At 32.0% G+C, this 12706-nt stretch overlaps 2 pseudogenes; one reads left to right on the top strand and one right to left on the bottom strand.

Moving 5' to 3' along the window:
- Positions 1–1342: 1342 nt before the first annotated feature.
- LOC106330191 lies at positions 1343–2719 on the top strand (annotated as a pseudogene).
- Positions 2720–7668: 4949 nt separating this feature from the next.
- Positions 7669–10185, bottom strand: LOC106333388 (annotated as a pseudogene).
- Between the last annotated feature and the right edge of the window lie 2521 nt (positions 10186–12706).

Raw genomic sequence — 12706 nt, 5'->3', positions numbered from 1 at the left:
ATACGACATTGAAGATATTTTGTTTTGATTAATAGAAGATATTGGATTTTGAGTTTGTATTTATTGATTTGTTTTTTTATAAAGCTTAGAAAATCAATTGGATGATGGGTTGGTTGATACATCCTATAAAGAGAACGAAAACTATAGGTGGTTTGAATATTGTACATCGATCGATGCATGATGTAAGTTGACTATATAAAACTTGAACATGATCATTTCAAACTAAAGTATAGGTAGGTTATATGCATTTGTTATATTGTAGTTAATATATTTTAAATATTACATAAGTCAAGTGATTCACGTTTTCGTAAAAATAAAATTCAAGTTCATTATTGGGCCGTACTCGTACGTAATAAGCTACGTTAAATATGATGTATTTTTAGGTTCATTTAATGATATTAAGTTTAAATTTGATTAAGGAAAACTCATTAATTTAACTGGAAAAGATAAGCATTAAAATAGGTAATTTTATTTAATGACATTAAATTTAAATTTGATTAAGAAAAATTCATTAATTTAACCGGAAAAGACAAACATTAAAATAAGTAATTTAATTTAATTCTCAGTGGCATGGAAGTGTAAATAAGTTAGAAAACTTAGGGGTATTTTTTAATGGGTACTTCTATTTTAATAATAGAGATTAGCGCAATTATTTTTCAAACGTTATTTAATTTCACTATTTAATGCTACAAGTCTGACTTCAAAACAAACAGATATGCTTCAAGTCTACAACTAAATATGTATTAGTGTATGTCAATTCTTTGTTGATCATATGAATAAACTTTATTATATATTGTGATACTCTTACGTATCTTATTTGAATTTCTCATATTCTACCTCCTCTAGGCCCACTACTATGATTTATCATTATATCTATTAAAATACAATTAGATATCCTATCATTAAATGTTCATGGTCACTTATTGTACAATATCTTGATTAAAAGAACGTTATGAGTTACTTATCTTTTGTGAGGAACAAAAGGCAAAATATGTCAATAAATTACTCAAGTATCTATTATTATAAAGTATAGTTTCCTTATCTCCCAGGGGGTCCACGTCGGATTCCAGGTCATCAATTCCGGTGACATCGTGACGACACGTGGCATACTCATTTACAAATCGAAAGCTTTTGTGTTTTGTTTCTGGGCTTTCCCGAGTATTAGGTTATAGACAATGAGTTAATTATGTTTGGGACAAAATCCAGACAAGATAGACCCATAACACTTTAATCTTCTTCCGACACAATTTTAGGATTCATGGACTCTAAGACTCGGATTCTGTCTGCCAACAATGGCGGTTTTGAGATTGCCCAAGACTCGATGATTCGTTGTTAATCCTCCTGTGGATACGGCAGACGCGGTGGTTACGGTGGCGGCGGTAGAGGAAACCAAGGTATGGGATTTAGATTGTTCTAGATCTGAAAGGATACATCTTTATGATTCTTTAGATCTCTAGCTTGGTTTCTTCTGTTGAATCATTACTTTCTTTAAATTTGCTAATGATTTGATTCGATTCAGGCGGTGGTGGTTATCAAGGAGGTGATCGCGGTGTAAGAGTAGGTGGCGGCGGTGGCGGGAGAGGTGGTGGTGGCAGAGATGGTGGCGGCTGAGATGGTGATTGGCGTTGCCCTACCCCAAGGTAATTACTTCTTTAGTCTTTTAATCCATTCTTTCTGCCTGTGTAATGATTGAAATTGGATTCTCTGTGGAATAGTATGTTTTGGAGTTGTTTAACGTTAAACTGTTTTGTATATATAGTTGTGGGAACGTGAACTTTGCATGGAGAGTTGAATGTAACAAGTGTGGGGCACCTACTCCTTCTAGCACTGGTGACCGAGGAGGTGGCCGAGGTGCCAGCGATCTTGGTGGTGGTCGTGATAGTAGTCATGATAGTGGTAGGAGCTATGAGAGTAGTAGATATGATGGTGGCAGTAGGAGCGTTGGTGGTGGTGGTGGTGGTGGCTCTTATGGTAGTGATAGTAGGGGTAATGGTTCTTATGGTCAGGGTTCTCCACCTCCTTTGGCGGCTATTCCATCCTATGATGGTTCTGGCAGTTACCCTCCGCCCATGGGGTATGGAATGGAAGCAGTTCCCTGCCTTCAAGCTATGCTGGTGGTCCCCCTTCTTATGGTGGTCCCACAGGGGGTTATGGCGGTGATGCACCGGGCACTGGTGGTCGGGGTGGTAGAGGTGGTAGCTACGATGGTGATAGTGCTCCTCGACGCCAGGAACCTAGCTATGGAGATGCACCTGCTGAAAAAGTCAAGCAGTGCGACGAGAATTGTGATAATGCCAGAATATATATCAATAATTTACCTCCAGATGTGACAACCGATGAACTCAAGGATCTCTTTGGAGGCATTGGTCAAGTAATTACACTGGTCTTTTTTACTTCTTTTGTGTCTTTACATCTGGGAATAAGTTTTACCTTGGAGTAGATTCATCTTTCTGTATTTGTTTATTGGTTTGCTGATGGGGAGTGCACTTTTTGTTGAATCTATAATAGGTTGGAAGAATCAAGCAGAAGAGGGGTTACAAAGATCAGCGGCCCTATAACATCAAGATTTACACTGTTGAGATGGGAAAGAACAAAGGTGACGCCTCCCTAGCTTATGAACAAAGCACACTCGGCAGGCGGCTTTTTCAACAGTATGACATTCACAGAAATGCTTTTATCAGTAAGAAGCTCTTCTCCCTTAACCAATTTAAAATTATGATTTTACCGTGATAGAGTTAGTTGTTAGCTACTCTTTTCTGATGCGAGGATTGGGAGGAATCCTTGCTTTAAGCTGATAATATGATTGCAACAATGTGTATGTAATATGTACACTGTGTAGTTAGTAATCTGTATGTATATAATAGGTGTATGTAGTATGTACACTGTGTAGTTAGTAATCTGTATGTATATAATAGGTGTATGTAAGATGATTAGAAGAAAGTAGAGCATATCCAATTAGTCACTGACTATGTCAATAGTGTTAAAGCATGAGAATAAAACTATTTTGGAGCTCCTTATGATAAGAATCAGGCTAAGCTTGAAGTAAAGATTGAAGGAGTTTTGTTTCTTTTTCGATGACCTCTTAACTTTTCTCTTTCCAGAAAATAAAAATAAGTTCTACAAGAATGCCAAGTATGTGAGCAAGTTTACAAAGTCAACGAAGCACACAACTTTTGTGAGAAGGATAAGATGAAGCTGCACACCTTTTATGCAGAGGATCAGAATAAACAACTTTCGTGTAGTTTATCCTAAAAAAACATGAAAAGGCACTCAAGCATACCGTGGACTTTATAATTCACATGTGCATTTACATTTTATCTCTTTTCATTCTCCCTAAAAGATCAAGAGCAAACCAAAACATAGCCTTTTCTCTAATTTGGCTACGTAAAAACTTAATGTTAACAACAGTTTTCTGATTAATCCAACTCTTAGACTAGATTACTCTTTTTGTCGATTTCAAAATTTTTATAATGTTTTTTCTCTATTCTCCAAAAATGTTGAGAGCACTGCAAATCTAACACTTAGCAGTTGTAAAGGAGAGTCGTCCTATTTATATTTGATATCGTGACAACACTTATATGTAACGACGTAGTATTAAACCGACAGCTATGCACACTAAGATACAGAACGTACCCGGCATATATATGGCCAAATACTTCTTTAACGTTATAAACATCCAACTTGAATAGAAAACACTTAGCTCAAGATTTGTATTTTATAAAATTTGTAAACCATTTTTAATTTAAACTAGCTTCTGCTAACAAATTCATGTGAAATCACAAGATGCATCATGTATGGTTATTCGATTATTTCTTACAAACTTCGAGATCTAAGATTAATATATATTGTACATATTAAATAGGATAATACTCTCTGTCTTTTATTGTAAGTAGTTTAAATAAAATTTGTTTGTTTCAAAATATAAGTAACTTTCATAATTTTAAGTAACTTTTACCTTTACTGGGTATAGTATGACCAATCAAATAATATATACTTATTTATAATTGATTTAACTACACCTAATTTAAATATCAAATGCTACTTTTAGAAAAATTAATAATTTTTTTTTCCTTTGTGCATTCATCTAAAACTGCCTACATAAAAAGACAGAGGGAATAGTAATCACTGTGTTGTTAAAATATGTAAAGAATATACAAATGTAGGATTATATTGACACTATGTTAAATGTGTTTTTATAATTTCTAAAATGAATAGTAAAATACATAAATAAAATTGTTGTAAAAAATTATAAATCACAATGCTATTTTTAGTTAAAATAAATCAAAAATTTAAAATAAATTTGTACTAATAATTTATTTACACGTCCGCCCGTAGGGCGGGTTTACCCTAGTATGTTATATTTGAGAATTTACACGATACTCACGATGTGTCTATGTTATGTTCAAACGTTTATGTTATAAACATATTTAAGTTGTATCACTAACAAATTTTAAAATTGTTAACTCTAGTATGATAATTATGTCTACTATGAGCTTGTCACGAACTAAAATTATTCAAATTCTTATTCTATACATTTATCTAATCTATTAATTTAGAGTCCTATTTTTTATCTACCATACAAAAGTCTATGTTAGACCATTAATTAGAAACTAAACTAATTATCCTAAATTTATGCATATATGATATTTTCTAACAGAAACATTATATACATCTAAACAATAACATTCTTTAAAAAAAAGCCAAATACATTTCCATTATGCAATTATTTTGTTTATCATATTTAGTCTAGACCAAACTTTATATATATTTAAGTAACTAATTTCTAAATTGAATAGTATATCCCAATTCTTTTTGAAATTATCATAAAATTATATACGTAAAAGTTGATATTAAATATATATCTTTATAACTTATTTTATATTTTAAATGTTATTTTAAAAACAAACATATATCTGCACGTATGTGCGGGTTCAAATCTAGTCTAAATTAAAAGAAATGAACATTTTATGACCAAAGAAAACATTCTGTTGAGCCTACTGCTTGTGTTAGGACTGATGATACCATTGTGTGGTGGAGGCACAATTTAAAACCAAGTGGAGCTCGAGATTTTTTCCTAAGTTTGTTTAAATTTTTATTTTTATTTCTTTAAGTTTGTGTTTGTTATTTCTAGTTAAGATTTTATTTATGTTGGTATTTGTTTTTTTTTTTGGTAAAAGGGCTTTATGTTGGTATTTGTTTGTTGCTAAGTTATGAAAATGGGTAATTTAGTGACTCATTAAATAAAACAGAATCAAACAAAATTATGAACTATGGCCCAAAGTTGACTCATTGTTGGTCCAAGCATTGCTTGGTGAGTTTAATGGTTAAATCAGACGTATCCTATAAATGGTTAAAATCGGTCTCTCAATTCAGTCATCTTGTGTGGACACTTTTAATTTTCATTCGGAACCATACTCATCTTCTAGAAACTCTTCCCCTCCTTCTCTGAAATGATCATACTGTTCATGAGATCATTTTTGTAAATTTGATTCTTTGTATGAGATTTCTCTTTATGGAGATAAAGGATCTGAGGATGATCCGCATACACTCTAACTTAATTTGTTAGTATTTACAAACGTATATAAGTATATTCATATTTTTTTTTGTTAGCCGTGATTGTCATTCTCTTATTTAGCACTGCATAATCTGAAAAAAAAACACATCAAGAATCCTAATTCAACGACAATCATAAGATGTTTAATTATTTATGGAGATACTAGAACTACAGAGTACTCAATGTCCACTACTACAACTTTCTTAAATGATTTTTTTTTTTTTTTGGGCAACAACTTTCTTAAATGATATTTTCCAATTTTTCCTTAACATTATAGTGACTTAGTAAATAAATGTGTTACTTGTTTTGGTTAATTTTGTGATCATGGATAGAAGATCTTCTTGGAAATCCTAATTCTCCCAAGAATACCACCGGAAGAATGGAAAAAATGAACAAACCGAAAAATTTCATTTCATTTCAAGAATTGAAAAAATAAAAAAAATATGAATTTTTGTTCATTTTGTTCCTCATAAAAATTGCAGAGAAATTTTTTTTTTTATGAATTCATTCATCCATGAAGAATTTAGAGGAAAAAAGTGGAATCCACCTATCAATAATTTAACTAAAATTTCAACATAATTGGTGTAAATTGCGAGGAACAAAAATCACCATAAAATTTCAACATAACTGATAAGTCTATTGATTTAGTTTCTAAACACCGTCTATTGATTTAGTTATTTAAAAGTTATTTGTCAGTTGTGATTGTGAAGATCTCTTAGTACTGCATAATCTAAACCCCTCAATAACCTAGTTCAGTCCCTGCCTATTACTTACTGATTACTATATATATATATAGCAAGGCTAGGGTGTAAGAGAGTAGAGAACATATATATCATACAGTGGAGACGATTGAAATGAGTAGAAGAGACGTGATTGTATACAGAGGAATATGGTATACAATGATCTTACTCTCGCTCTCTGGCCTCTCCATACCACTCAATCTTCTCTGGCCACCTGGGGGAAAGTCACCAGCATTGTCTCGGTTCCTGAGGGACGGCGCGGTGAGTGCAACGACATTCTATGCAGTGACGGTAATCAGGTATCTCTTACTCCCCTCTTCCTGCTTAGTTCTCTTGCGTAATTTTTTCTTAATGGTATTAGAGCCATAAAAATAGAGTAATGGTACTTTAAGTCCATATAAACGACTCCAAGTTCTGAGTTCAATGACAGGTTAACTTCTGCTTTTACCATTTATTTGAGACTAGTTTAGCTATAAAATTACGCGTACATATCCTTAGTTAACTTGGACTACTCAAAAGCTATTCATGACTTTGGAAATTTGGCAATTGTAATCTATATAACATCATCGTGAACCAAACGTAAATACCACTATCAGAAAAATGTACTGTTTTTTTGGACCAAGTTCATATTGAAGCATGGACAGAAACTACAGTGTAGCTAAGTATTAAAAGAAAAACAACGACAAAGGTAAAAATCAGAGTCGGCCTTGACAAGTTTTAGGTTACACGCATTTTAAAAAATATTTAACCTAAACATGTTATATATATAAAATAGAAGATCTGTCAATTAAATATTGAAGTTTGTTTTGTAATTGGCAATATGTTTAGGTTCACCGGCTGCTTCCCCATTTTTCCACTTCTTCACACAATCCCAACAATTCATGATACGATATAAATAAATCGCAACCGCATTTAAACCGGATTACCAAACCGTTTTTAAACCGGATTACCACCGGGGTCAACATTTATCATCGACCGTTTTTGTTGGATTTGGTTCGTGTAAACCGAGATCAATAATAAACCGAACTCAGTTTAATATCATTCAGTTTATCATGAGCCATAGACAAGTAAAACATTATATAAAACCCCAAAATTGTAAGGGTCATATACTTAAACATAATCCCTCAAAATTGTTAAAATAAATTGTCTATAGCTCTTCAAATCTTAAGACAGGCCCTGACTAGGGACTGATGAAGATCTTCCACGTTCTTTGTTTACAAGACAACTAGAAAATCATTGAAGTTTTCTACATTAGAGTTACACAAATTATCATCAGTAATCATGATTAATAATATGTTAACTTCGATCATAAGCTGTGAATGGTCATCATAGTAACTGTATAGAATAACTTCATGCTCCCAAAGAAAAATGTAACTATCTTCGCACGGGTCTCTTGAGTAGAGGTCTCTGGGCTTTGCTTTGATTTGGGATAGTTTCCAGTACTTGTATCTTCCTCTGTCTCTTGGCTGACAGAAAATTAAAGAGGCATCAAGAGTTGAAATATTGAAAAGAGTAGAAATATCAAAAATGCAAGAAGAGAATGACTAACCCTTCTCATGTTGTTGGTAGCTCTCTTGGAGTCTCCGCTTTGCATTCTCAAACTTTGCCTCTTGATCAAGAACTTTGAGTTTCTAATAGCGACAAGCAACAAAGACAATAGCTGTTAGAACTTGGAACATAAAATAACGAACCAAACATCAATGTTTTACTAAACCATACACTCACATCTTGTTGAGATCCAGCAAGTTTCCGCTTCTGCTCAGCAACATCATTCGGCTTTCTTTGGTTGGTACGTACCATTTGTTCTCTGGTTTGCTTTGGTTGTCTTCTAGTCTCATCAAGAACGGGTGCTGAGTGCCTCATAGGTCTAACATCAGCTTCTTTTCTCCTCATCTGTTGATTATTTGTGTCCCTCCCAACCACATTGGCTTCACATGTACCAACAGGTCTCCTAATCATTCTACTTTGCACTTTTCTTTCATGTTTGGGCTCCACAAAGTCAAGAAGATCTGAAACCATCCCATGAGTGTAAACATATATATGAAGAGTTTCAAGTAGAGAATAAAATACTAAAGAATATACTATTAACTCACTTCCATCACAGTCCAAGGAATCTAAGAACTTCAAGTGGACAAGACATTAATAAACTTGTCAGAATAACACTTCATTAATGCCCAAATTAAATATGATAAAAAAAGGAAAGATATATTCATAAACCTGAGAGAGTTCTAATACAGTAGGTTCAGCATAAAGATCTAGGTCATGTGGAAGAGAAGGAAAGTTTTCTGCTTCATCAACTATTGACAAAGTTGCAGACTCTGGCATCCCATCATCGGCAACTGCAGGAGCCATGCATTATGAATCTTGGACAAGAAAAAGAGAGCTGCTCGTAATGACTAGGCTACATAAAGGGAGAGCTATTACCAGCAACTTCCTTAGGTATGTTTAACAATTGGTCCACCATCTCTTTCCACTTTCTGCACATAACATACATAAAAACACAATACTTATATTAGGGAGTAAATGTTCTAAATCCAACTAGCATAAGAGCAGTTCCTAGAGACATTTATTTTACTATTATTTATTATTTTATATCAAAAGTTTATGATGTCTAAAGAATAACATAAACTTGCAAACATCAAACACAATACACATATTAGGAGTAAATGTTGTAAGTAATCAACTGGCACAAGGGTAGCTCCTAGCAACATTTTTAAAGAAATTTAGACATCTTTTGTGCAGCTAGTTTGCATGGACTTGATTCTCTTGGAACCTTTTACCAAAGTTTGTGTTGATGCACATCACACAAATGAGAGAGTACACGCACAAAGAGACTAAACAAATTTTCTTAAAAAAAAGTTTCAAACTCTTACTTAATAAGAGTCTTTGCAAGTTTGCTAATATTATCGGAACCATGTTTCCTCAAGCGATTAACAGCCTTTCCGATTTCACTACCCTGCAAGAACGCAAGCCCTTCAATCAGTATTCAACATATTTTAATACAAAACATGCATGATCTGAGATTTTAGGAAATAGGAACCATAAACATTTAGTAAGAACTTTAATAATTAAAAAAAAATCATAATTTAGGAGCTTATTTCTCTATATATATAACAATTAAAATTGTAAGCCAATGTTCATTGGATTGTTCCAGATCCAACCATGATACCAAATCATATACATCACCAAAACAGCACCAGAAACAAACCTTAATAAGATCCAGGCTGATAGACATGGAGGCAAGCTTTGTCAGGGATTTGAATAACACAGATGGCTGCAAAAGCTCAGATGACAGAAACCAAAACCAGACAATCAGAACCAATATCACAAACAAACCCTATAGCTATATATCACTTCCTCTGATGTAATTAAAGCAAAGAGACAAAACCTCAACATGTTTGTTCAACAAGATATCTTTGATCCTCATGACCTCATCAACAATTTGATTAACGTTCAATTTCGCCTCATCTTCTTCATGACACCATCATCTGTCTCCACGGTCTTACGGCTATTGTTGGTCTCTTTGTCACCAGCATTAGACAGATCGGGCTGGTCATATCTCAAGAGAAGCTCGATGATTGCGTCTCTCCTGGATTTGAGCTCCACTGGGGAATCAGTGGCAGCGACCATAATGGCATGCTCGATGATCCCAAAGATATCAGAATCTCCTCGATGAAAATAGCCCCTCCAAGTATCCAAAGAGGCCGATGGTTTCATAATTGTCATCTGCAAGAAATGGATCCAGAATTCATGTTAATAAACATAGAATAAAACTCCAAAAGAATTCTAAGAATCTGATAAAACTCTTGCAGAGAGTGCACAAGAACTTACCCCAGAAAATTTGAAAAGATTTTTTGGAGCCAACTAAGATAACACAAACAAAGACACGAGATAAACCAACAAAAGGACACAATTTAGAACAGCCTGTAATATAATTAAACATAAATTTCTGGTTAGTAAATATATAATTATTAGTTATTTCTAAAAAATATAATGTATTGCTTTTTATTAATGGCATGTCTACGACTGATGGGATTTGCATCTTTACAAATCCGGATATTCATTGAATGCTTAAAAAGTTAAATAATCTGCCATTCTTAGTAGTAGGAATAATAATCCTTGAATACTTAGAAAGTTAAAATTACTTACCATTGTAGTACGTGTTTAAAAAAAAAAAACTTACCATTATAGTAATAAGTTGAATTGAATACTTACATTAAATTGTTTACCATTGTGATTGCACAAATAAGTTGAATTGAATATTATTAAAACTAAATTCTTTTTCCGCGCTACACGCGGATTATGTATTTTAATTAATTAGTATAATTATATAATGTTTTGATTAGTTTTTGTTTTATTTTATATTTAGTGTATTGTTTTTTTTTTCTTTTTGCATGGCTCATTTTCCCAATATTAACTTAATAAGTTATTATTTGCGTAAGTGTTTTTGGTTGGTCGGTCTCTAAATTTTCTTCAATAATTTTATTGATGTTTTATTTTATTCAATAATTTTATTGATGTTTATTTTTTTAATATTTTAACATAATTTAGAATTAATAAACCGGAAAATGTCTTCAACATTAAAGCATATTAAGATACTTTGGATTTTTTTATTGCTTTTTGATTTAGTTTTGATCTTTTATACTCTTGTGTGATTTTAATAATGCCTCAAAATAATTTGATTTGTATTATTTTGGTCATATTCTGAAGCTGCAAACAACATCAATAGTGGTGTTATAGTAAATTTTTGTTTCAAATATTGAAGCGAGTAATAATTTTCACATACTTTCATGGTAATTCATATTTTAAATTTAATCATATTTTTCATATGTAAATTATTGCATCAAACTGGGGAGATTTGTTTTTATTTGACCAGTTTAACTTAATATTTTCATTGTTTTGTGCTTGGTTTATTGATATAAAATGGGGAATTTAGATTCATTTTTTTCTTTATTGTTAGACAGAGTCTTTTTTTTTGTAAAATATGTTTTATTATGTAAAGCGAAAATATAATAGTACTTATCACTACAAAATAAAATATTTAGGTTATTTTCTGTTATATTTTGTAAATTTAATAATAGGATCTGTATATATGACTTTCAACATAGTTTAAAATGATCAAAAAATCATCATAAGTAAATGCATCGGAATAACAATTGTTTGATAATGCACTTCAAAGTATTATTATAGGTTTTGGAGTTTTCTTTTGAGTTGATTGTTGAATAATAGTCTCAGAACTGAGAATATTTTTATTCATTTCATGGTGCAATATTGAGTTTAATAAAAGATAATAATTTAAAACATACACCAAATAAAAAAATATGTAAAATATAATATTATATAATAATGTTCAATATTTTTAAAATAGATAAATTATGTATATGTTCAAGAAATTAAAAAGCGATTTCAAATCTTAAATCATTGAATTGGTTATTTATATCTATCTGGTTTTTAGACTGGCAAATTTAAGTAACATATCTTTTTGAAACAGAAAATAGATTAAATATTTTTTCTGTATTTTAATTTTTGTATATTGTCTGTATGTTTTTTGTTTTTTTAATTATAATCTTGATGATAATAGAGTAAATAATTTCTACTTTTTGGTGGTAGACTTATGAATGGATTAAGAATTTGCTAAATAAATACAGAGAAAAAGTAGTGTACGAACCAAGTATTTTTGGAAGAATAAATTTAGACAATACAAAAAGAAAAGAAATACGAAGCCGCAAATGAAACATGAACAACATCGCTGTTTAACAATTACGGAAAGAGAAATGTATTTGTTATGATATTTTGACAAAGTTTAAAACGTACATTTATATGTATCTTAATTTCAAAAACTTATTTTTCATTTGAGAAATTGACCTAACTGAGAGCTAATGCAACATAAAAAAAAACAATAATGATTTATGAAAATTCTATTCCCTTTCTCTGAAGCTCTATGTCAAGTCCAAACTATAGAGATAAACGACTTGTTCAATGGCCGTCGTTTTCTTTGATCTTCTTATGGAAGAAGAGACAGAGCTGATACCCGAAAAGGACATAATCTTCTGATCTGACTTCTTATTCGTACTGGCATTGTGATGAACTGCGTTCTATGGTGAAGTTGTTTGCTTGAAATTACACTCGCTTGCTCCTCTCCATATAGCTGCAGAGAAGCAATGTTCTTAACTTTTGACATTAGATGAAGCTGTTCAAGCCCAATTCCAAGATCACCAGTTGAAGTTGTAGAAGATTTTGGTTTTTTTTCAACTCCTGAAGGGTGAAGGCACCAACTAAGGAATAAAAAGATTTCCAATTCCACATGCATAACCAAGATGATGCAAAGCACAAAAGCATACAATTAGCGAGAACTACCTTGCTCTCACCCATACACATGAAATGATTAGCAGCCTAACAAAGAAAATAAAAT

Source organism: Brassica oleracea, chromosome C3, assembly GCF_000695525.1.
Source record: "Brassica oleracea var. oleracea cultivar TO1000 chromosome C3, BOL, whole genome shotgun sequence".
Lineage (NCBI taxonomy): Eukaryota > Viridiplantae > Streptophyta > Magnoliopsida > Brassicales > Brassicaceae > Brassica > Brassica oleracea.
The sequence above is the reverse complement of the archived record's forward strand: the minus strand, read 5'-3'. Positions and strand labels throughout refer to the sequence as shown.